Source organism: Zalophus californianus, chromosome 1, assembly GCF_009762305.2.
Source record: "Zalophus californianus isolate mZalCal1 chromosome 1, mZalCal1.pri.v2, whole genome shotgun sequence".
In the NCBI taxonomy this organism is placed as follows: domain Eukaryota; kingdom Metazoa; phylum Chordata; class Mammalia; order Carnivora; family Otariidae; genus Zalophus; species Zalophus californianus.
The window spans coordinates 28,885,499-28,906,938 of record NC_045595.1 but is presented as its reverse complement, the minus strand read 5'-3'; the positions used below and the strand labels follow the sequence as shown (position 1 = coordinate 28,906,938).

Here is a 21,440-nt window from a genome sequence, read left to right as displayed (position 1 = left end):
TTGTTTAAATCTGCTTATAAAAAGCCAGAAACATTATAGTGCTTTCAATGTGAGGTTGATTGTGTAGTTTGGATTTATGGCTTTGGCAAACACATCTGGCTGTTTACACTATTATTTATTTAGTAAGGTCTCCCTTAAGTCCCTGAGGCAGTATATTGGTGAAGTTCAAGGTGAGAGAGCCTCATCAGTGTCAGTTAAAATTTTGGCTCTACCACTTACCAGGTTTTGTGACTGCAAGCAACTTTTAAAACCTGTGTCCCTTCGTGTTCTCATTTGTCAATAGGAGAAAATTATGGTATCTTAATGGAGTGTGGGGTAAGATTTAGTGCATTTGAAGTTTTGAGGACAGTGGCTAACACACAGTGAAACTCCATATTAAAATTAAAAAAAAAAAGAATGTGAGGGGTGCCTGGGTGGCTCAGTTCGTCAAACGTCCAACTCCTGATTTCAGCTCAGGTCATGATCTCAGGGTTGTGAGATTAAGCCCCAGGTCGGGCTCATGAGCTGGGCATGGAGTCTGCTTAGGATTCTCCCTCTCCCTCTCCGTCAGCCCCTCCCATCCCCCCTCTCTCCCTCTCTTAAAAAGAAATTTAGGGGCGCCTGGGTGGCTCAGTCGTTAAGCATCTGCCTTTGGCTCAGGTCATGATCCCAGGGTCCTGGGATCGAGCCCCGCATTGGGCTCCCTGATCGGCGGGAAGCCTGCTTCTCCCTCTCCCACTCCCCGCTGCTTGTGTTCCCTCTCTTGCTGTCTCTTTCTCTCTGTCAAATAAATAAATAAAATCTTTAAAAATAAATTAAATGTTGAATGTGAGTAGTTGTTTTTTCCTAACCCAATCTGTGGTGATCATGGTGACTTTCATATATGGGCAAAAGAAAATGGAAGAAAATGTTTTAAAAAGTATATACATACATTAATAGTATATTTAAAAAATACAGACTACTAAAAGCCCATTTTAAAGAAATCTGCAGATTACAAACCTTTTCCCAGCTACCATCATACCACTTTGCACTGTTCACAAAGTATCTGGGTGTGAGTGAATTTTAAATGTTGTTGAGATTATATAAGAAGCTGTTGATAGTATGTTCAGCTTTCATGAACGTTATTTTTGGTATTCATAGAGTTAGCAACTCAGCTTAAGAGTTGTTTAATAAAAATATTGGAGAAAGTGAGATGGTAACATTTAAGCTATGATCAGCCTTCAAACTGACTAGAATGGTATTATTCTAACTTGTGTGTGTGGGATGAGGTTGGAGGGGGAGGGGTGAGTATCCAGGAAGGGGGGGGGGGGTCACTTAATAGAAATACCATCAGCTTGCTGTATAATGTTCTCCACTCGTTCCTCCTAGAAGTCATAGGGAGAATTGGGTACTTCCTCGTTTTTGTAGCAAAGAAAAAGGAAACTCAGCGTTTTGATGGAAAATGCACCACAAAATACAAACGACTAATACCCTATCTATTGTTTATCCTACTGAGATTTCCTGCCTCTCTAGTTATAATGAAGGGTGAATAAAAATTAATTAGAAGCTGGAATCTGATTTTAAGATGGGATGTCAGACACATATATCAAGTTGTTAGGTTAGCTGTAAAGCATAACCTGGGATTTATATATTTGGAAGTCATAATAAATCTGTCTGTCATGAAAATCAGATTACTCGGTGTTGCATGCTAATGGCTCATCATCCTGTGGAATTGTATTCTCCCCAGCAACTGCCCGCTGGCTCTGCTTTTCTCTGACTTGCTGTCTCCCTTGACCAACTAGTCATTACACTCTCCCTACTTAACAAAGTGCCTGCTCTAATAAATGCTTCTAGGCTTCCATAACAAGATGTTTTCCCCTGGACTATAGCACAACCTCCTATGGCTTCCTTGACTCAGTAGTCTCAACAAGAATCAATCAGTCCATCAATCACTTGATTCACTAACCTAACAATTACTCCCAAGATATTTATTGAGTACCTGTTATGTGCCGGGCTGTTTGAAAGGTGCTGAGGAGCTAACAAAGACAGTGCTTGCCCTCCAGGAGGGAAGTGATGGAGAAGAGAGATAATAAAACTCACAGCACATTGTATAACATAATAGATGTGAGGGCATTGAGGATGGCTTCCCAGAGACCAGTACCTTTTGAGCTGAGACTTCTGGGCTGAGTGGTGGGAGTTAGCCAGCTAATGGGAGGTGAGGACTGAGGACAGTCTTCTGGACAAAAGGAACAGCCCATGCAAAGCTGGGAGGTAAAAGAGTAAGGTCCACTGAAGAGTTGGGATGGTGACAGACGGTTAAAGTGATGAGGCTGGAGAGTTTTGCAAGAACTTGAAGGCTAGGTTAAACACTTGGGATTAGTCTAAGGACAGTGGGGAGCCACTGAATGATTTAAGTGGGAGAGATAAGTTCACACTGTTGGCAAAAATTGACATATTAGTGCATTCTACCTGGGATGGATGCTTACATTTTTTATCATGGGCTTGAAGGCTCTGTGCAAAGTGGCACCATATCCCTTTCCTGGTTTTAATCCTCACTCCTGTTCCTCACCTTTCCTGAGGTGAGGTTGTGTATAGGTACTGTGTTCCTTGGATATACAGGATAAATTGGTTTTGAAAGAATGAATGAAGAATAGAGAATTAAAAGAAGCATGCTGAATATTTGTGGGGATATTTGTCTTGATACTTTGTGCTTTGGTGTTAAGAAGAAAGTATTGTTGTTGGAATCACATTTTTCCAATTTCAAATCATGCCTCTAGCACTTACTCTCTGTGTGGCCTTGGATAAGTCACTTGACCTCTCTGAGCCCAGCGTTCTTCTTTTCTATAGGGTTGGATCTCATGGTGTTAAGGAGATGAGAAACAATATACACAAGGTACCTATTGCTCTGCCAGAGACATATTTAAACACTAAATAATTGATACATCTTTTATGTATCATATTGTCTTCTGTAGACTTCAGGTAAAAAAAATGGGGTGAAAGTTTTGTTGATTCTCTGTTCTTAGAAACTTGGAAATTTAGGCATGTGTGGTTCACCAACAAGAATGATTTTATTCCCAATAAGCTCCCAAGAAAGATGTCATGGGAGAACTTGCTTTTCTTTTTGCCTCTGGATCTGAAAAGTTTGGTCCATCCCAGGTTCTTTTTACCCGCCGTAACTTTGTCATTCATCCCTTGACCTAAGCCATTTTGAAAGCCTATTATATTTCCTACCAGTTCCACCTCTTGGGGATGATGAATTCTGGAGCTTACTCTCTGTAGGGGAAAGTGCTTTGTAAATTAAAAAGCATTTGAGGGCTCTCCATTCTGCTTCCGTTGTCCTTGGCATACCTCCATTGCAGCCAGTATTCAGTTGAGGTGGCAGATAATCTGTTCGTCTGGTATAGAAAAGAGACAGCGTTTAAATCTCGAATTTTCCACTTGTTAGCTGTATAACCTTAGGCAAGCTACATAGTCTCTCTATGGCTCACTTTCCTTCTCGGTAAAATGAAGGTATTGGTACTTCAATCATAGGGCATTTATGGGAGATTAAATGAAAAGTAATGTAAAGTGCTTGGTACAATCCCTATCACATAGTAAGCAGACAGTAAATGACAACATTATTAACTCGTTGTATTATCGCTAACATTTATAACCATTATTATTTTCATCAGAGTGTCTGTCTCTCTGTTAGACTCAAAATTTGACAATAGGAAAGCCACGTCTTTAAATTTCTGTATCCTTAGAGAGGCTTGACCCAGAGAAGGCGGTGAACAAATACTTATTAAAAGAATGAATGAGCAACAAAAAGTATTATTTATTATTAAAACTTGCTAAAATGTATATACAGTGCTTGGTACACTGTAGGAAATTAATACACGCTTGTTCCATACTCTGCTCTTTGCTTACCCTTCCCCAGTTATACTGAAAAGTTTTCCTTGAGTTCTTTACTATGGGATTTACTATGAGGGTGAAAATGACCCTGTGTGTTCTACACACCTCTTCGGGTTTTCTGAAGAGTTCTGTCTTTTTTAGCTTGTTTCTATACAGTAGCTTCCCTAACCTTCCGTCATTTCAGATTTGTTGGGTCTTAAGACTTTTAGTGCTTTGGGTTACTAGAAAAGTATTTCTGAGTGAAATCTCTTATGGGAGTGGACACCATCAAGTAATATTTTCTGAGTTGGTGTGCGCACGTGTGTTTATTTTTCTTGTTAAAAACAAGCATCTCTTGTAATACTCCCCCCTCCCTGCAGAAGGAGAAGAGATCATAAAACCAAATGGACACTGAGGGTTCACTGCTGCAGACCAGACAAGAGGCTCCTGCTGGAGCTCACACCAAGAACATCTGGATGATTTCAGACAGCAAATGCAGGTTCCTGTAGTGCCTAACTGATTCTCTGAAAGGAGGTTGGCCAGGGCCTGAGATGTTTTTGGTAGAAAATCAGGACCTATTTTATCCTTCCTAGTCCTCAATACCATGCTTGCTATTTTCTCAGTTTTTCTTACAAGTGGACTGCTTGTTTTTCCCCTCTTAGCTTGATGGCTTTTATCTGAGGTGGAACTTAGCCTGGCTTTTCCATACATCTGGCCTGCTTTCATCAGAACTTCTAGCTTGGTGCTTTTCACAGAGAGTCATCATTCAAATGCCCTTGGAGTGCAACTAGGGAGATTCTGTTATTGAGCAAAGGAAGTAAGGTTAGGAAATCCCGTACTTCTGTGTAGAATTACAGTTTCTTCATTTTTCTTGAAACCCCCAGTCCTCTTAACCCATCTTTAGTTTTCCCACTTGTGATTCTGGTGCCTGTAGGGTCAGAGCTTTCAGCATTTTCTGTGAAAACTCTCAATTTGCAAATATTTAAAAGGATTAAGAAGTGTTAAAACACTAAGTCCGCCATTACAGCCCAAATGAAACAGAGCAATGGGCCAGATTTGCCAGTGGGTCACCAATGTTCAGTTTCTGCTGTAATATAGTAGATGCACAATGATTGTTTCAGACATTGGTCCACACTGCTCCACTTCTGAAGGAAAACAAGATTACAGTCAGAGCAGTCTCGTTTCTAATATATATATAAAAATAAATAAAATAATAAAATAATAAAATAAAATACAAATTTGACCCCTTCAAAAAGAGAAGACTCTCCTGAGTTGATAGCAAACCTCTAAAGGATTCTATAAGACAAATGGATTAGTTGTTTTTCACTTAGTACTAAAAGCTTAGGGAGTTTTGTGTGTTTTTCCTCTTGTTTTCCATTTGGCATGCACTACTTATGCTTTAAAAAAATTAAACTGACACCCAGTGAAAAAAAGTTACTGGAGCCTGAAAGTTGGTTAATATCAATTACACTCTCGTGTCTAATAACCCATGCCTGGGAAGCGCAACTTGTTTGTTATAAATACCCAATGACAAATCAAGAATAAACAGCTACTTTGTTTTAGTCGGTATTTACAGCATCACTTTAACTACTTTGACCCTATTCAAGGAGGTAATGAAGAGCTGGGTGCCAGTGATGTTGATAAACTGTGGCAATTTCTGCATTGTGTCCTTATAGCTGCCTCTGGTTCAGCCTCCATTATTTAAATTGCTAGTCATTACAGTCATGCCATTAACTGGAAATGTAGCAAGATGACACATAGGAACAGGGCCAGCAGGACACTGTTAGCCCTTCTTATTGAGTGCCATATTCTGGGATGGGGAGCAATAGTCATAAAAAGGAAGTGCACAAACCAACCCCCAAAAGCTTTTGAACACTCAAGAATTCTTTTCAGTGCTAGTGGGGTGATTTTGAATTCCAGTAGCACAAACTTTTTGGGGACATTGGACCCAAATTATAGGTAATCTTCCAGGCTTTAAAAAATTAACATTTTATTTTTAACTAAAATAGAAAATATCTAAGCATATCTCAGGCTGGTTTATTCTTCCCTATTGGGATTATATGCAAAAAGATATGAGAAAAGGAGGTGGTTCAATCTGGAATATGGAACTGCATAAATTAGTGGTCCAGTCATTGGACTGCGTGTCAGTCTTATAACTTGATTAAGACCCACGGTTGATGTAGCGCATGCATATTCAGGTGGCAAATGCTTTCTTTTGATGTAATAGCACACGCTCCATCCATCCTGATCTATATGGGGGACCTCTTACAAAAGCATGGCTCTGGCCAGTTCAAGACCCACAGGGAGAAAAGGATTGTAGGAGGCCTTTGTTATTCTAGATTTTCTGAGAAGACCTAGAATTCCTTTTTAGCAGGATACAATCCCCTGCCTCACAAGTCTTTCCTTTGTCCATCATTTATTAGGGCCTATATGTTAAAATTAGAGAAATTGGGTCCTGGGTGTGTGTTTTGGGAGATGGAAAAAAGTCTATTTACCCTTTCTTGTCACCTTTCCTATAACCTGCATCTACATTGTGCATATTGTACATATATTTGGAGGGTGCTTTTCAAAGAAGGGAAGACTTACATCCGTTGAACTCAGCTCTTGGTCCTGGGTTTGGCACTTTTGCTTTCTGTGTGACTTTGGATTCCTTCAGATGGAACTAATAGAAATCCAGTTCAACTGACTTAAATAAAAATGTTAAAATGTAGATGAAAAGCTAAGGCCTTTCTAGAATTCAACAACAACATTATTGAAAACCAGGGTTCTTTCCATTTTTTTTTTTTTTTTTTTTGTCATTCTTTCAGGTGTTACTTTTCTTCATAGGCTTGTCCCCTTATGTTCCAGGTTGGCTAGGATTCTTCCAGACACCTTGACATAGCAGTGTCTGAAGACCAGACATGGAGAAGAGTATCCATCCTTTATGTGTGTTCTTTATTTTCTTAAGAATGAGGAAAAATTTCTCAGAAGCCCCCCAAGTCCTCCTAGTCAATTGGCCAGAATTTTAAACCTCCTAGTCAATTGGCCAGAATTTTAAAACCGTACCCTAAAACAATCCTTTGCAAGGAGAATGAAGGTACCGTGTTTGTCCTGGTCTCGTCAAGCTTACAGCCTAGGGCTGGGTAGGGCCCAGCCTTTTATCCCTGAGTATGGAGTGTGGGCCCCCACCAACTAAACAAAATCAGAGTAGGGTCCTATTAGAAAGGAATGGGAGGGACAAATGACTATTTGATAGGCCCAGAACTTCTCACTTACTTCCCCAAACATCCTCATACCAGAGGCGCGGGACCCTCAGAGAGATGAATGAACTTACCCAAGGTCACAGAGCTTTGAAACAGAGAGATGAATGAACTTACCCAAGGTCACAGAGCTTTGAAATAGAGACCTAGGATTTGAAACCAAATGATTCTGGCTCCAAAGTCATGGATTTTGGCAGACACTAAACAAGGGGAAAGTGTCCAACAACAGAGTGCTTGCATCATTGGTACTCTAGGGAGAATAGCAATGAGTTTCTTTAGCCCACAAATCAGTAAAGATAGAATATTTCTGGGTTACAGAAATAACATGTGCTTTGAGTCAACACAGAAAACATAGAAGAGTATAAGGCAGAGAATAAGCATCCCCCAGAATTCTATCGTCTAACTGACACAACTACCAACATTTTGGGGTACTTTACTTTGTCTTTCTGCACACACACACACACACACACACACACACGCACACTCGCTGCTTAGATGTTCAAAAATATTTATTGATTATATTCTATGTATCTGTGCAAAAGTATAAATATATATGCAAATATACATTAGAAACATATTGGATAGAGACTGCCTATACTGTTTTGCATCTTGGTGTTCCACTTAATTTGATAGCATGCATATTTTTGTGCATATTTGTATAAACTATAAATCTTCAGGAACATTATTTTTAATGACTGTGTAGCAATCCATTTTGTAGGTAGCAAAATGTATCAATATTTTGTGGACTTGTACATTTCTGTCAATTTCTCTTTATGGGGAGTAACACTAAGTGAGCATCCATATATGATACATCTTTTGGCACATCTTTTATTATTTCCTTGTGATATGCTTCTTGAAATAATGGTGAAGAAATGAACATTTTATTTTTATTATTTTTAAAGATTTTATCTATTTATTTGACAGAGAGAGAGAGAGAGAGAGAGAGCACCAGAGAGCACAAGGTGGGGAAGGACAGCAGAGGCAGAGGGAGAAGCAGGTTCCCCGCTGATCAGGGAGCCTGTCCCAGGGCTTGATCCCAGGACCTTGGGATCATGACCTGAGCCGAAGGCAGATGCTTGACCGACTGAGCCACTCAGGTGCCCCAGAAATGAACATTTTAAAGCTGTGAACATTTGATGCATATTGCTAGGTTCCAATCCAGAAATGTTGTTTACATTCCCAACAATAATCTGTGAGGGTTTTTGGCTCTTTCTTAATGGCTCTTGACTTGGAGTATGTTTTTTTTCTTTTTTACCTTTTTATTTTGGAGTAGTTTTGGAAATGGTGTATCAAAGCTTTGCATTCCACAGATAAATTATTTCTGGTAGACATTTGTTATTTTCTCAAGGAGATTGCTGTGGATCCATTATGCTTCTTGTATTAATTGTAAAAGGCCAAAATGGAACTCCATACATATATTATTAGATATTAGAAAAAACAGGACAACTTGTACCACAGTGATATTTGACTTTGTACCTGTAACAAAATTGAAATAAAAACCTTTATAAGTGCTAGTGCATTGTTAAAATGTTCAGATAAATTATTTGGTTCATAAATAAGTAATTTTAACTTTCATGATAATGGAGAGGAGGAAAGGTGGTACAAGACTTTCCGAATATACCGATAATTTATTCTCCTGCAGCCAAGATAAACAGCACCATGAATTAAATGATAGAATATTGGATGACAGCCTTCATCATCTTAGGGATGGCACTTGTTAGGGATGCATATATCATAAGACTTATAATATGACCAAAAAAACTGGAGCTGTCTACCCTGATGGTCCAAGGGAGATGCTCTCAAAAGATGCCTTGGGAAAAGGCAATTGGCAGTTACTGTGCAGCATTATGTTGGTAGCAAAGAGAAAGAACAGGAGAAGACAGGAGCTCCTGTGCACACTTTCTTCTCCCATCATCCTGGATAGAGCTGGGAGGGATTGCATCGGATCATAGTAGGTTAGGAAGACAGAGATGAATTTGAGGCAGCTGAAATTTGCAAATTTCCAAACAAGTGTTTCCACTTCAGCAGGGGTCTTTTGAGTGATTTTCACTGATACACCAAATGTTTTTAGTGACCTACACAAACTTGGAGGAGAAAGGATATTCTCTGAACTTCAATTCTGCCTCTGGGCTTCATCCTCTAGCCTTCACCCAAACACCTCATGCTTCAACATACTTTAGCCTATCTTTTTATGTTTATTCATTCACCCATCAATCCATCTATTTATTCATTCATAATCAAATATTTATTGGTTAAGGTCTGTGTGCCTTGTAGCATGCCAGTCAAAAATGCTGATTCCCCATCTCACTCTCTGCTCTGATTACCTGTCTAGAGTAGTGTGCACTTAGGTTTGACCAAAGTGGGATTCTTCCGGGATCTGCATTTTGAAGAGGACTTTGTTCATACTTCTTCAACATTTACCACATTATTTACTGAATATCTACCATGTGTGGGGCATTGTGCTAAATTCTGGAGATACAATGAGATGAAAGTCATGAAAGCAATGATGGTAGAAAAGAATGGTATCATTGAGTATGGAGTTTTGTACTCCTAGCCACTTTTGGCCCTCCCTTTTAATTCTCAAAATTACTCCCTTAATTTGGGCAGAATTGAAATACATGGAACAATACCGCGTTTTCTCACTGTGATTAGTAACTAAACACTCTAAAGGAGTCAGGAGAACAGGGTTATCACCCATAGTAGTGGTTCTTATCATGGCTGCCCATTAGAATCCTGGGGCACGTGGACAGCATTGATGGTCATGCCATGCCACAGACCAAGTATGTCAGAATCTCTGGGGTGTATGACCTAGGCAGTGGTTTCTTGAAGCTCCAGAGATGATTCCAGTATGCAGCCAAAGTTGAGAAGCACCAGCTGAAACAGTGCAGGTTTATTGAGTTACTACCTTTCACCCCAGAGCAGCCTTGACGACTGCATTTTTCAGGGAGTCCAGTTCCATGATACATGCCATGAAGAAAATGGTCAGTGGCCAGAGAGTTTTGAGGAACTGTATTCTCTTTCTTGGTGGTTCACCACATACCCTGGCATTTTAAAGACCACGAGGAATCTTGCCATAAAGAGACCTGTTGAATTTTAGTGGAATTCTCTGTTATTTTTGGCCCAGGATTGGTTTGATTGCATTTTCTTTCTCTCCTCGTCAATTAAGAATTTTACTGAATACATTCCGAGAAATGGCTAGAGTGAGCAAGAGCTGATTGTCTAGTCTGAGGAGGATTCCAGTTCCTTGATTCTCTGTTCTTGGGTCCCCCTTTGTGCCCTTTGTCTCATTACTTTTTAAGCAGGCGTTCGGCCCACCTGCAGTCAATTCATTTATTGACACTTTTTAAAAAAGAATTTATTTATTTATTTGAGAGAGAGGGGGGAGAGAGAGCACAAGCAGAGGGAGAGGGAGAAGCAGACTCCCCACTGAACAGGGAGCCTGATGTGGGACTTGATCCCGGGACACTGGGATCATGACCTGAGCTGAAGGCAGACGCTTAACTGACTGAGCCACCCAGGTGCTTCTGTGCTTCTTTCAATTGACACATCTATGCTACCTAAGAGACTGGTGGTTCTTCCCTTTTCTATAGTGGTGGTTCTCAATGTGTGGCCCCTGAACTAGCAATGTCAGAATGAACTGATAAAGTAGGCAGAATTATGGCCTTTCTTAAAGAAGTCTACACCCTAATCTCCAGAATCTGTGAGAATGTTATCCTCCCTGCCAAAAGGGATTCTGTGTCTGTAATTAAGATTATAGACCCTGAGGTGAGGGACCTCATGGCTTATCTGGGTGGACCTCATCTAATCACACCAGTGGCTGAAAAATCAGAGAATCTTTCCAGGCTGCAATCAGAGAAATTTGACCCTAGAAAGGCAGGAGAGAGTCAGACATGAAAATAACCCAAACTCTCGTTGCCGACTTGACTGTGGAGGGACGGCTCATGGCTTATCTGGGTGGACCTCATCTAATCACACCAGTGGCTGAAAAATCAGAGAATCTTTCCAGGCTGCAATCAGAGAAATTTGACCCTAGAAAGGCAGGAGAGAGTCAGACATGAAAATAACCCAAACTCTCGTTGCCGACTTGACTGTGGAGGGACGGCTCCACACTGGAAGTTGAGGATGCTGTCAGTTCATGGCCAGTAAGGAAGTGGAGACCTCAGAACTGAATTTTGCAAATAACCTGAATGAACCAGGAAACCAAGCCTCCCCTAGAGCCTTCAGAAAGGCCCGTAGCCTGTCTGCAACTTGAGAGACCTGACTCACAGAACAGTGAGATTGTGAATTTTGTGTTGTTTTAAACCCTGAGTTTGTGATTATTTATTCTGTCAGCAACACAAAACTAATGCATCTGAGAACCTGTTGACATGCAAATTCTCAGTCCTCATCCCAGACCTACTGAACTTACTAGAGCCAGAAGCTACCTGGGGTAGTGAGGGTGTGGGGAGCACCTGCAGCCTATTTTAACAAGCTCCGTAGGTGATTCCAACATGCTAAAGTCTGAGAACTGCTGTTCCACAGTGATAGAATTCCCGAAGGTTAAGTAGACAAGTAAGTGGCTGCCCTGAGTGAAGACTGCATCTCCTTTTGTTGCAGGTGGGTATGGCCTTAGGACTAAGTTCTTATCAAACAGGTTGCGGAGTGAAGGGTTAACTCAGCAAACTTGAGGTGTTAGAACACGGCACTTTCCAATGAAAAGACTAGCTTTGTTGGATCCTGGGAGATAACCTTTGAGCCCTTGAAATATCCTGCTCAATTAGCGTGTCTGTGTATACCTTCGACCTTGGGCCATGCCAAGTAGTTTATGCTAACAATGTGATTTATGGTGAATGCTTGTTTTGTTCACCTGTGGCCTTGGGGCCATATGGTATCAGTTTGACCTCTGGAAGATCTGGAGATGTTGGTAGATGACTGCCCCAGCCACTGTCAGTGAGGCGGACAGTTTTGAGATGCATTCCACACAGTTCTTCGTCTGGTCCCCAGAGGCATTGAACTTCGGTCGCTCACATGCATAACCAGCTCGGTAACACATGCTTTATTGCTCTTACCCCTTCCTTTCCAGTTCTCCCCTTTCTCCCTTCACTTCCCTAGGCTCCCCTTCCAAATAAGCTACATGAACCCATGCTCTTGGTTCTTGTCTTGGGCTCTGCTTTCAGGGGAACCCAAACTAGGAGAATCCTTACTGAGATAGTTCATGGAAGAGTCTTCCTTTCTGCTGACTGGGATGCAGATATAATGGCTCATCCGTCCCCTTTGACCATGTTAAAGAAAACCATCCTCTAGGAATGGAGAGGTAGTAAGTTAGGAGGCATGTGGGTCTGTAATGAATCTGTGGACTGCCATACCAGCCCTGGACTGCTGACCTCCCAACTTGTTCACTGAGAGAACAGAAGCTTGTGTGTTTAAGCCCCTGTTAATTTTGGGGGTGGAGGGTGAGCAAGGGGTGGCTCACGTGCCACTTAACCTAATTCTGACATACCCATGCAACTAAGGGCTAAATGGAGAGTTTGGTTTGTCATCAGATTGAAACCAAATTGTGCCTGACCTTCGTTGCCACAATGATGAAGGGTTGGTTTCATGAGGAACAAGCACATTGTTTTGGGATAAGAGCATTAGACCAGGAGTCAAGCAAATGGGGGGCTGTGTTGACCCCCAAGGAGCTGTGCATCTTATATTCTCTTGGATTCAGCTGCTTGATCTCAGGGTCTCTCTTGATTTTTACATACTATGATTCTATGAATTTAAAGTATTCAAAAATTCACTTGCAAAAACGCAACACTGGAATCATCACAAATTGTAGATGTGGGACATTTGTATTTGCATTTTGAAATTTCTGCACTAATAAAATGATGAGCATATCTTAGCCTGCATGTTTTTTTTTTTTAAATGACTCTTAACATTAGAAGCTCCATGAAGCATTCTTAAAGTTCATCATCTCACTTGCTGTGAAGACAAACTTTCCTTGAATATTGGAAGATGTTTACAAAACTGTGTTCACCTGACAGTAATTCTTCAGGCTGATGGGAACCTTCACATGTTCTTTTCCTTTGCCTGGATGGTACCCAATCAGTCTATATAATGAGACAGGCCAGAGGACAGGGAATTATGCCCCAGGACTGTCTTCACTCTGTCGTTGGGCTTTGCATGCAGAAACCACAATTTATGATCTGATCAAGAATGATATTAGTTGGCAGCATAATGAGTTTGGGATTGTTGGATAGCCTCGATGTACACCATGACCTTTGCTGGATGGAAAGTGTCAGACTTGGGCACATGCATATCAGTTGTGGAGAAAGACCCTCCTTTGGGGAGTCAAGGGTCATAAATTTTGTTTCTAGGCAGCATATATGTATGCAGTTGCCTGGCAACCATGAGAGCAGTTAAGTCTTTGCTATATGATGCTGTAAAGGATTTCATCCATCTTGAAAAGCTAACAGCATAATTTAAATTTTTGAAGCAGAGTGTGGGTGTTCTCAAGTGGCAGAGCCTCATCCCACATGTTGTTGCAGACTCTAACTGCATAGACTTGATGTTGCTGAAGTTTTCTGCAACCTAAAACTGGATGTTGTAAACAAAAGGCTAGAACTCTGAAGAGAGGTTGAAAGAGACATCCTTCACTAGAATGTATTCAGTACCAAGTAACAGAAAACCCAACTAGTAGTGTCCTAAAGCCCACAAGCATGTTTGCTGTTGTCTGAACAAGAAGCCTTGAGAGAAACAATATCAGAGTTGATTTAGCCTCTCACCAAGGACCCAAGCCCCTTCCATGCCTCCATTGTACCATCAGTGGTGTGTTGGCCTTCATCCTTTGCGTGGTTGCCTTATGCTCACAAGAAGACTTTCAATACCCCAGTGTCCCAGATTAGCATCCAACACAGGATAGGAGAGAATGGCCTTCTTGGGTCAGGCCTCTCTTGTCTATTTCTTTCAGGGAAGAAAGTCTTCCCTTAAAGTCTCCCAGCAGGTATCCTTTTTTATTTCTCTTTAGCCAGAATTGGGTCACATGTGTATCCCCTCTCAGACTGGTCATTGGAAAAGGAGAATTCAGTCACCTTCACTGGCTTAGGCCAGTCATGATGCAGCCTCTTGGACCGGGGGGAGGGCCTGTCTTCCCTGAGCATGTTGCTGCCTGCCAGATTCCTGAGCAAGATAAGGGTCTGTGAGCAAGGGAAGGGACGCCTGGCTGCTAGCTGTCTCACAGTGTTGCTACAGTTCCTTCCACGTTATTGCTTATGTGTTGGATTGCTTATCTGTGGAGGTCAGAGGTTGCAAACTCACCCTTGAAATGTTTTTAAAACATCGAAATTAGAATTTACAAATAGGAACAGTTAGCTTTAAAAATTGGATTTTTTGAGCACAGGGTGATTAAAATAAAAACTTTTTAAAAATTGGATTTTTCATGGTCATCTGGCAGCCTTTGAACAGCATGCACACGTGTTTGTAATTAGCTCAAGGGATTGCTCTATTTGGATGGGTTATGTGCACCACACTCTTCACTCCTCCCTTTGTTGGGCACGTGGCCTTTACTCATGCCTGTGGTCTTCTTGGCTCCCATACACATTTGTGCCTGTAAACGTTAATATAGATGCTTTTTAGTTACATGCAAACATTTTGAAACAGGAGACTTACAGTTAGACTGGTCTATTATCCTTCATATACTAACTGCCACAATTCTCTGTCATCCTTCCTAGGTTTGGGACTCTTTTGCTCTTCTGGTCTATGTTTATTTTATGCGCATAGAAAGGGAAGATAGTGTCATGGTCAAGAGCATGACTTTGGACGTGATACAGAAGTGGTTTGAGCCCTGGAAAGATCACTTATTGTGACCTCATCTTCACATCTGTAAAATCGGATAATAAGGTATCTACCTCATGGGGTTGATTAGAGAACTAGCAGAGTGCTTGGTTCACATAATGCTAATCTTGCCAGAGATGATGATGAAGATGACAATGATGTTTCTCTTAGTCTGTGCTTATTATATCAGCTAGTCCTTTGTGGTGCCATTTTGGAATGCAAAACACAGCCTCTTCAGCGAGTGGAGCTGATGATGGCACCTGCTGTGGATCTAGAAGAGGTTCCTCTGAGTGGCCGTGTTTGAGGGGCAGTAGCCATCTGGAATAGTTTTTCTACTCATTTCAGGCCAGAATCAGAACCACCTAATTTATGCCTCCGGGTAACACTGCACAGCTCCTAGAAATTCAGTCCTGCACTCAAGATTTGCTCATTTGTATTTAGACCGGGGCACATTCTGTATTTATACTGTCAAATATCAGTGGATATTTTAGTTTATGCCCGGGGACATGGGAAACAATTCTGGGTACCTCTAATGATCTTGGAGAGTCGTCTTTCCCTACCAGGATATCTTTTTATTTCATGTTGGATTTTGGTCTAGGTTCCATGGGATTTATCCATATGTAACTCAATCTGGAAAGAATTGGTGGTCACAGTATAAATGAGGTCGGATTAGAAGAGTTATTTGAGGGAGGCAGACAGGATATTTTGAGGTCAGTTAGTTGCTTTATTTCATTCTCAAGACTGGTTGTGTGGATCCTAGTAAGTTAGCAATCCCGAAGGGAACCTTAGGGAACTCATTATAACTCCATTTTTTTTCCATAATGAAATTACAAATTATTTAGTTAAGATAATAACCAGTGGGAGTGAAAATGGAGAGATAGAGGCCCATGCACCCTATTGTGAGTATAAATTAATATAGTAAACTTTGGACAGGGCAGTTTGGAAGCTATCAACCATAGTTTGAAATGTTTTGCCCTAGACATTCTTTGAAATTTCTAGCTGTAGATCGTATCAATATACTTGACTAAGTATATAAAGAAGTTCATGGCAGCACCGTTCGTAGTCTTGAGAAATTGAAAGTAAAATAAATACCTATCAAAGGGGACTTGTTAAATACAGTGTTATGTGTCTGTATGTTGAAATTACTCTGCAGCCATTAAAAAGTATGGAGTAGACCTCTGTGAGTTGACATGAAAAGATATTAAGCAAGTGGCAGAACAGTATGTTTTATATAAACATGTAAAAATGTATGCCCATATTCAAAAACAGAAATGCATGCCAAATTGTTAATATTGGCTCCCTCAGGGAATGAAATTATAAGGATATGAGGTTAGAGGGACAGGAGAAAGGAGAGGAGGCAAAGTTTAATTCTTAATTTATATACTTTTGTAGAAGTTTTGCTAACATGTACTCTAGTTGTAAGTAGCGTTGTACATTTGAGAGGTTAGAATAGAAACCCAGGGAGGCAGAACGCTCCTTCTGAGGAACGGTGTAACATAGAGATTAAGAACACAAGTTCTAGAGCCAGGCTGCCTGGACTCGAATCCTGGCTGTTGGGCTGATGAGCTGAGTGTCTTCAGGCAAGTCCATGGACTTCTCGAGGCCTTGCTTGTTTCATCTGTGAAAAGAGGAGAATAATGATCCCTCCCCTGTGGAGATTCAATGAATTATGGTATGTACAGGATATAGAAAAATATCAAATATTATTGTTACCATTATTGCACAATTACAGCAAAAATGCAGAGGTAACTGGAGTGAATTTAAAAGTTGCCATGGGCATCTGGAGTCTAGTACTAGGAATTTCTGAAATGCAATGAAATTCCTTTGATAGAAGGTAGCATATATTTATTTTTAGAAATCGAAGCTCTGGCAGGAGACAAGTGGCTGGACAGATAAGGCCAGGAGACAGAGAGGCCTTACCTGTAACAGAGGAACAAAGTCAACAGCTCTGAACTAAACATATATCACAATGGAAGCATAAAACACACCAGCAGTAACTGGCAGATCCAGAGAGTCGGAGGAGGGGAAAAAGGGGAATGTTTCATAACCTTCAATCATCTCTGTCTTATTCTTGCTCTTCTGTGAATTCTTCACCTTATCTTTTCTTCCCTGACAACAAGTCCTGCATTTGATCCAGATTTTATCTCTTTATGGGACAGCTGATACAACAATAACGTATAGTTTACCAAAGAGCCAGAACATTCTGCAGAAAAGTCAAACAGTAGCTCGGAAATGGGAAGACCTGCTCAAGGATGAAAGCTATCAAAAGCAGCTACTCTAAATGAGTGGGCAGGGGCCAGCAAAACACAAGCATTTGGTGGAGAATGCTTGGGAAACCAGGATAACACAGACTTTCAATCTTAAGACTTAATTGAGCTAAGGAACTGAGTGCTGAAGTCATTCTCTCTTGTTGCTCAGATGAAAAGCCGGCCCGGCTATAAGAAGAGTAACCGATTGACATTGACAGTCTTCCATCTGGAGCTTAATCTGTCTCCATACGTCTGTGACAGTGGTGTGTCTTTCAGAGCGGGTTCACGTAATTCTGAAGGTGAAGCATCAAGTAAGAAGCCAGAGTTCTAGTCATTAGTCACGCATCTGGGCCATAGGGCAGTTCCAGGGTGCCACCTTTGCTTGCAGCTGGAGAAGTTACGATGGCCCCTAACGTGGTTCCTAATGAGGAGTCTGCACAGATGACAGGGCTGGACTGTAGTAGCAAGGCACTGCTGGGAAACAGCTCCCTCCAGCTTAAGGGAGCCTTCCCTCTGTGGCTGGCTTTCTTTCCTGAGCCACAGACTTGGCTTCTGATGGACTGTGTCCCCTGTAGCTCATTAAGGGGTTGGACAGTGGCGGGTCCAGCTATGTAGAGTACAGAGCTGCACAGTTGTTCCCTGCCCTTGGTGCCCTGATGGCCAGTGTCTCAATGCTTCAAAGGAATAATCGTTAGATGTTTTATTTGAAGCAGGTTTGGGGGACCCGAAGGTTCCTTGAAACATTTAAGGGCTCTGTGTCCCCCTACTTGAAAGAGAATGTGTGGCCCTTTACAAATGAAAATATTACTCAGGGTAATTTGAGAAAACGATACACTATGACACAGATTCTCTTTTAAAAAGCATAGGAGTAGGTATAATGAGACTCCCCAAATTAACTAATTCTCTTCAATTTATGGGTGTCAGTTCATCTCAGTGCTTTCTGGCCAAAAAAAAAAAAAAAAAAGTCCACAATGAATTAAATGACTTTCATTATCTGACAAAAGCAAAGCATTCCTTTTTCTTTTGGAACTAAATTCAAGTATAAATTGAGATAGCTGTGGTCGATGGGACATTATGTAAAAATGTTGGACAGTACTTTCAAATTAACTTTCATTTGTGGAAGTTACTATAACACTGTTCAAATGGATGTTTTTTGTATTGACTCCGTATTAGCTAACAGCATAACAATAAATTGTAACTCAGGGACATGCTTAGCTGGGGAATGAAACACCCTAGTTTGCTATGCCTACAAGTTGGAGAATCTAGAGGAATGAACAATTACGTGCATGTGACCAACTGTTCCCAGTGTTTCTCTTTACTGGACTCAGGAAGTCATATACCTAGAGGAACAATGTCATTTGGTGATTCAAAAAGTAGATTCTGGACCCAGACTTGGACTCAAATCTTGGCTGCATTATTTATGAGCCATATGTCCTTGAACAAGTCCATCCCATTCTCTGGCCTGTGCATGTTATCTGTAAGATAGGGATAATAACAGTGCCTACTCTGTAAGATTGTTGGATTATGTGAATGAGTGAGTGAGAATGATGTTATTTTAAAGACAATCTTAAATGTGTTCTACTGGTGTATGCATAACTAATCATCTAGAACCATCCTGGAGATGTTGTTCCTGGGCTGTAGGGTTGAGTAAAGCAGCCTGTTGGGTCATCTGTGGAGACATGTGCTTATAGAATGGTAGAGCTAGAACATCATCAAAATAATTTCTTACATTTATGGAGCACTTACTACATGACAGGCAGTGTTCTAAATAGGCTATGTGCATTCATGATCTCATTAAACCCTTTCAACAACTTTATAATGTAGGTATTATTTTATCTTTATTTTTTCCTGTGATATTAAAGAGCTTGCTTAGGTCTCAGAGTTGATCACTGTTGGAGGTGGTTCTTGAACCCTGGTCTGCTTGATTCCAGGTGCCAGCTCTGACTTAATACCATTATAAAGTTCTGTGATCCAAAGAGCCATTCCCACCAACTGTCTGAGTCTTCCAGACAGTTGTCTTGGCTCTTGTTCACTTTTCTGGGCATAGAACAGCCTTGGGTTGTGAGAAAAACTTTTCCTTGCAGGTGAAATATGTTTAGTTGGATTTATTTTGCATTTGTAGTGACACTTGACTCTTCATCTGGCTCTGTGATTAATCTGCCACGGGAGTGCAGTGAACCTTTAATTATAGCTTCTAGACCCTCCCTCCTTCCCCTATGTAGTTTTCTACTGTTTAAGGTTCCAATGGGCTAGATGTTCTGAAAGAGGTTTAACTAATATGTTACATAAATTATCGCCTTTTTGCACCAGAGAAGGAAAGTTAGAGTTGTTAGGTCTATCCAGTTTGTGATATTTTTTTCCTGCCAAAGATATTCACCTCCTTTCTTTCCTTTCCCTACTGTGTCGTTCATTGGAAACCACCAAGAGCTCTTCCCTGGTGGTGGTTCTGGTGGTTCTTTTCACCACTGTCTTTGACTATGGTCAGACTTGAGTAATGTAACAGATGCCACTTAAAGGGAGAAATTCTTACCAACGTCCAAAGTTGACTTAATTTTTTTTATAATTTGGTTACTAAACATGTAAAGTTATAAAGCTAGGTATAACTTTCTATGTGTGTGGTTCTTAGACAAATATGAAACTGCAACACATTTATAAATTAAATGCAATCAAAATGACAAAACCAAATTCAAATTAGCAGCATTAATTTAACATGATAGGTGGTATTGTTTTATTTAAGCAGAATCATCTCTGGAAATAGCAACATGGGATGTGTGTTATGTCAAAGGTTCTATGTAGCTTGTCAAGCTTGTGTTGGCCTGAACTGTGTGATGACTCACTTACTCCTAACACTTCCAGCTGCTAATATGGGACAATTCACTGATACCCTACCCCCACTCTGAGGTCTTGGGACACAAACACGTTATTTAAGTGGTAATTCTGCCCCTTTTATGTCTTTGGCTTGTGGCAATTGAAACGGTACTTACCTGGCACCACCGCAATTGTAAATACAAATACAGATGCACACCCAGGCCTAGAAATTTTGTGCTGGTGCTCACATTTTAGGTACCATGTGGCTGATCCAGAGTGCATCTGGAACGTTTTAAATGAGGGTTATCTAAATGAAAACAAAAAATAAGAATCTCTTCAAGAATCTTCAGACCCTCCAAGAACATGCTCAAAGACCCCAGTTTGAAAAAGAAGGCGTCAGCACTCCCTTCTTTGTGGACAGGATCACTGTTCTCTTTGCTGGGAATGTTCTCCCCTTGGAGTGTTGCATGACTCACTCCCTCATTTCATTGAGGTCATTGTTCAGTGTCATTGCCATGGGAACGCCTCCCCTGACCACCCATTTTGAGTAGCACTCCTCTCAGCTTGGCCCTTCACTTGGCCCTGTTTTCCTTCAGAGTGCAGTGTCATTGCCATGGGAAAGCCTCCCCTGACCACCCATTTTGAGTAGCACTCATCTCAGCTTGGCCCCTCACTTGGCCCTGTTTTCCTTCAGAGTGCTTATCACCACCTGGCATTGTTGCTACTTTACCTTTATTTGTCTCCACTGGTAGAATGCAAGCTCCTTTGACAATGAACTTAGGTTTACTTACCACTGTGTTCCCAGTGCCTCACATAGGAGGTAATAAAGATCTGTTGGACCAGGGAATGCGTGGCCTTGCTCTCTGTCTCCGTTCCTTTTTGCTGCATTCCCAATCCCAACCTCCACCTGGGTAAGACTCATTTTAAAAACCACCTCCACCACCGCCTTGAGCCTACTTCCCCTGTCCCTCATTGAAACACCAGGAGTCTTTATTGAGACCCCTTTTGTTACTCCTGGATTTTACCTCCTGATATTTTTTTTCTTCATTTTTATCTCCTTTACTAGACTCTGAGCTCCTCAAGGACAGTGTCTGTGTTTAATTAACCTCTGTAATTCCGTGTATCTGACATGAATGCAGAAATGTAGTCATAAATGGGCATCATCCTGAAACCGTAGAGTAATTGGTACTAAATATCATTCACTTCTGTTCCACAGTATCCTGCAGAGTGATTGGCACATGGTAGGAGCTTGATGAGGGTCAATGGATAGCAGGTGCTGTAAAACATGATAAGCTCTGGGAACTAAATTATGGCCAGTCTGATGCTAATACTACAATAGAAGAAATTCAATTTAACTCAACTGGCTTTTGTTCATCTCTTTTATGTGCAAGTTAGTTAGACGTTTTGATGGCTACAATTAGGAATGTGTTTCCTTTGAGTTCACAATCAGGTGGAGAAAACTGATAGAGTGAAAGAGAGACAGAAACAGAGATAGTGTTTGTTTGTTCATTCATCCATTTGC

At 41.0% G+C, this 21,440-nt stretch overlaps 1 protein-coding gene across 8 annotated transcripts in view; it reads left to right on the top strand.

The window, feature by feature from the left end:
* The window catches only part of FHIT (fragile histidine triad diadenosine triphosphatase), a 1,457,066-nt gene that overhangs the window by 142,932 nt on the left and 1,292,694 nt on the right, over positions 1–21,440 (top strand). For 2 of the 8 annotated variants that reach the window (XM_035725005.1, XM_035725004.1), the window contains exon 3: positions 14,759–14,927. The exons of the other annotated variants lie outside the window; for them this stretch is intronic. The gene's annotated coding sequence lies outside the window, so the exon portion shown is untranslated. The remainder of the gene's footprint in view (positions 1–14,758; positions 14,928–21,440) is intronic. 8 annotated transcript variants of the gene reach the window in all.